Source organism: Montipora capricornis, chromosome 11 (genome assembly GCF_036669925.1).
Source record: "Montipora capricornis isolate CH-2021 chromosome 11, ASM3666992v2, whole genome shotgun sequence".
NCBI classification, from domain to species: Eukaryota; Metazoa; Cnidaria; class Anthozoa; order Scleractinia; family Acroporidae; genus Montipora; species Montipora capricornis.
In genome coordinates this window covers 20541772-20546771 of record NC_090893.1, presented here as the reverse complement: position 1 = coordinate 20546771, position 5000 = coordinate 20541772, and the positions used below count along the sequence as shown (strand labels likewise).

At 35.1% G+C, this 5000-nt stretch overlaps 1 long non-coding RNA gene across 2 annotated transcripts in view; it reads left to right on the top strand.

Moving 5' to 3' along the window:
- Nucleotides 1–5000, top strand: part of LOC138024413 (uncharacterized) — a 16328-nt gene that overhangs the window by 1558 nt on the left and 9770 nt on the right. For both annotated transcript variants that reach the window (XR_011126993.1, XR_011126992.1), the window contains exons 2-4: nt 981–1057; nt 1543–1590; nt 4527–4709. This is a non-coding gene — a long non-coding RNA (uncharacterized lncRNA). The remainder of the gene's footprint in view (nt 1–980; nt 1058–1542; nt 1591–4526; nt 4710–5000) is intronic.

Sequence of the window (5000 nt, the reverse complement as noted above, 5' to 3'; positions counted from 1 at the left end):
GATGACGTCAAAATGACGTCAAAAGTGCAGCCCGCTGCAAATTATTGAACCGTTGACCGAAAAAATCTGGGGACGAGATTGTTATTTTTGTTGAGCAGAAAAATGGCTGCGAGTAGGTTCAGAAGTTTGAGCGAAGAAAATACTTTGAATGAATAATAAAGCAATTATTGAATTCGGCTTTAGTAGAACATGAAGAATTCTGCAGATCTCGGAGGATGTTATCCATCTCGGCCTTCGGCCTTGGTGGATAACACCCAAAAAATCTTGAATTTTGTTCTGTGAATAGAGAAGGTTATAGTTTTCTTATCCGGCTCTGAGATTCAAAATGGAGGGAGTTATGAAGCAAATGATGAGTAAGAATTTGTGACAAAAAATGTCTGTCCAGCATACAGAATTTACGTTTCAAACAACAAAGATAAAACTGCTATGCTGTACAGTTTTCAAAAACCCAAATTCCAATCCATTTTATTTTTTTCAGTTTTGCCCTTGCCCTGCCTCCTTGAATTTGTATTTGATGTTTATTCAAACCTTTCTTCAATGTTTTAAGTAGTTTTATATTTTTACGTTTCCCTTGATTTTATTGCCACTGAGTTCCCTCTCGCTAAACTGGCCTAATTATAAATTTCGCAACACAGCCTCTTCGAAGCTAAGCGAGGTTAGAGCCTTTCATATTTTCGTTCCTATAACGACCTGAACCGCATAGGAATGAGCCATCAGTAGTTTGGAGCAATGGAATAATTAACTATTTGGGTAACAATCACTTGATCTCTTTCCGTGTTAAACTGCTGCATTAGTTTGCAATTTGGTCGAAGTTGAAATGACTTCTTGTCCTTCTTGTTCCATTTGTTACTTTTCAGTTTTACGCCCCAGTATTACTCAGTTAAATTTGTGTTAAGAAAGTTAATTAACACTTTTCCTACAAGATAAAGTCTTACCAAGAGCCTTGATAATGGAATAACCGCGTAAAAATGAAATTTCAGACTCACGAAGCCATTGCTTGAACACCTCCACGAAACTTTTGCTTTTGAAAAGCACCCGTTTGGACCAACACTCAGTGGTAAGTCGCTCATTGCTCCTTATGGCCCCGTTGTCTCATTAATATATGACTTTGGCGATGGAAACCTTCAGCTTCGATTACATATATCTTGGTTTTTTTCTCCTTTAATGTAATTTAAAAGCCCTGCCGTCAGAAACTAACCAAGAATCAGCTCCCTAAGGATTTTAAAGTTTGAAATGGCGGACCATTGAATAGGAAAATTCCAGTTAAAATAAATAAGTGTCTTTTTGAAATCAAGGCTTAGGGGGCTTTCGGTCACAGTAGCACTTCAATAGTATGAACAAGGAATTTTATGCGTAATAAACGAGTTTAGATTCCTTTTCTCTTGTTTTCTATTGTTTTCTCTATACCGCCTTTATATTAATGCAAGGAGATATGACGGTATTGTACGTTTATTTTGTAAAGCGGTCACCGTCATTCACTTGTGACTGAAGCGCGGACGCAAACAATCTACCGCTATTGCTTATCCATTAATTTATTTTTAGCTGGATTCCTTGTTGATGCTGACCCTGTTTCAAGGAGAGTGTTGCAAGGTAATTGAATATTGTAGCCTAATGCGTATTATATAGCTAATTATTTGTTTGTTGTGTGATAAACTATCCTGCCTTCTATTCTTTGCTTGTTCATCGAGAAAATAAGTAAATTACGTCTTTTAATTTATCAGAACTTTTGTTATGGTGGTCGGAGTTCCGTGAATCTTTCGCTTCAGAAGGTGACTGGAAAATAATTGTTTGGAATAATAAAGAGATTCGAATAGACAATAAGCCAGTGTACTATAAAAATTATTTTAAATCGGGAATTATTTACATACACGATCTTCTTTTTAACTTAAATACAATGGACTCCTATAACTATTTTTCAAACAAAATTGTCAAAAACAGTTTTCTGCAATGGGCGGGCCTTCGTCATTCTGTGCCTTCTCATTTAAAAGAAATCAGCCTAGATAGATCAACCATATCCCCATCACTTATAATTGGAAATGAAATTTTCGATATTAAAGACAAAAAATCAAAAGATTATTATTTGCTTCTGGTCTCAAGAAAAGCTCAACCTCCTAATATTATCCGTAAATTGAAGAGTGATTTTAATTTCACAAGCCAACAATTTAAAGAAATCTTTTCGTTACCACATTTGGTTGCACTTGAGTCATATGTTAAGGCTTTCCAATATAAAGTAATTAATTCTATTCTTTACACTAACAGCAAACTATGCAAAATTGGATTTAGAATTAATGATGCATGTACTTTTTGTAATGATGAACCTGAGAATTTATATCACCTTTTCTATGGATGTCCTCACTCCAAAACGTTCTGGACTAATTTCGAATCGTACTGGTACCTTCTATCGAATCAGCCAATCCATCTTTCTGCGCAAAACGTTTTATTTGGAGTTTTATCAAAACAATGCCCTTTATCAAATTTATTAAACTATTTCATATTAATCGGAAAATTATTTTTGTGGGACTGCAGAAGAAGCCAAACACTTCCTAAAATTCAAGGACTGCAATCGAAACTAAAGATTAAATATTAACTGAAAAAAAGATCAACAGAAACAACTTCTTTGAAAAGAAATGGGTACCCACTCCAATATAGTTAATTAAGTTATTTATTTATTTATTTATTTTTAATATGCATGTATCTTTATTTTGTTGCTCATTGTTTTTAATGTAAGAATATAAATATAATTAGCATCTGTAATCGTATTATTTTGTAAGCAGTGTATAAATTGGTATTGCAAGTTTAAAAAGTAATCATATTGTTTTTGTAGAGTAAGTATTGCAATCGTATTATTGTAAGTAGCACCTGTAATTGTAAGTGCATTGTATTGTAAGTAGTGCGTACGCAATTCAATTCTTAAATAGTTTTGATGGTAGTATAATGGATTTTAGTAGTTGTTAGTATAGGTAATCATACGGTTTCGAGTTCAATTTGGAATTAATTTGCACGAGTGAGTTTTTGAAAAAGCTGAAATTGCACGAGCCGCTTCGGCGAGTGCAATTTCAGCTTTTTCAAAAACTCACAAGTGCAAATTAATTCCAAATTGAACGAGAAAAACCGTATGATTACTTATTAATAATACAAACATGAAAAAATTCGCGTGGAAAAAGTGCCGGAAGATGTTTCTTGAAGCCCTTTTTTTCGCATTCGAGAAAAATTTTTTCAGAGTTTTTGTACAAAATTTTGGTCATTGCCGTTTACATGAGATCATTGGCCTACAACTTTCCCAATGTCTTTCCGCAAATCAAAATCCAGAATTACGATGTGTAATTTGCACTGGTGTTACACTTTTTGCACTGGTGTTACACTTGAACTGCACTGCTCTCAGCCAATCAGAATCGAGTAATTTTTTCATGTGTATTATTAATTGTGTAATTTTTGTAAGTTGTGTAAGTAGATGTACCAGTGTTGTAAGTAGTGTAAATCATAACAAAAAGGTATCGATCAAAAAAAAACAAAAACAAAAAAAAAAAGTCTTTTATCAGTGGTAAGATGAAGTGGAGCAAACAAGGAAGGAAGTAGGGAACTTTATTTAAGTGTCTAGTTGTTCTAGCGCTGGAGCACTAATTGGGGACAATGTAAACTCAAATTAACAATCAACGGAAATCAAGTCAGATGTTGATTTTTGAGGAGAGGGGAACACCGTAGTACCCGGAGAAAAACCTCTCGCCGGTGCAGAGATGAGAACCAACAGACTCAATCCACAAATGACGCCGAGTTTGGAATCGAACGCTTTCCGAAAGGACGCTTTTCTTTTGACAGAACTGACTTGCCAGACTAGGCATGTCAAAGGACTAACTCTACAATGCCTTCTAATTAATACACTTAGAGGATGATATATACTCCTCCAGAAAAATGCGAGGGATTATCATGCAAGTGTTCCTTCCAATTGTTGCATTTTCTTTGCAAACTGACTGGTCTGACCAGCCAGTTCTGAAAAAAAGAAAGCGTTGTAAGTTTCAAAGCGAAACAAGACTAAAGCTTCATATATTTGGGTTCCCTTTACAACCTTAAACCTCGCAATACTAACGCAGCAGTTGTTAGGAGCAATGGGACAATCAACTGTTTGGATAACGGTCATTTGATCTCGTTCCTTATTTCAGAATTGCCTTATTTATTTACACAGTTTGATCGAGTGTTAAATGACTCAGTGTTCCTTATGTTTCATTTGTCGTTTAAATGCTTCTCCTTATAACTTTGGACTTGCTACTCTGCTCACAATTTCGTTATAGTGGATTTTTTTTTCGACCGAATCGGCAATGTCGTAACCACATCAAGTAATCATAACTGCAGAGTCATTTCTTGGCCTCATATCAATCCGCATCCATTTGGAACGACAGTGGTAATTAAGTTACTAGTTGTTTCTCAGCATTATCTAATAACAAGAACAAGTTATTTATGCTTAATAAATTGACGAAATCTAATTACTTTTGGTTTACTTCCTGTAGTTTTCTCTTTATTTTTAATTACAGATTACAACTCTGTCAGTATTCCTGTTATGTGGATCACAGTCATTCAGTTGTGAGTGACACACACATGTAAAAAATCCACCGCTTATCCCTTACACTTATTTGCAGTGGTGTTCATTTCTCCTGCTCAACTGGTTATTTGATCGACCTAAACTGCCCTCTATTCTTTCCTTGTACATCGAGAAAGTAAGTAAAATTAATGCTGTGTATCTTGAAATTTTCGTGAATGAAGGTTTAATTTGTCTCATTGCCTGAGATTCAAAATAGAGGCCGTAACGTGGACGCAATCAAGCTCTGCGATAATTTGTGCGATAAAAAAGCCCCTTATGGCAACATGTCCGTAATATGTCATAAAATGTTATCTGTCGTTCTTTTTAGATACCCATTCCCTTTTTTCTCGCGCTAGAAATAGCGTTTAGGGTAATTAATCAGTTCTGCTTGAATGAATTCGAATAAAAGCAGAGCGTGCAGTGACCG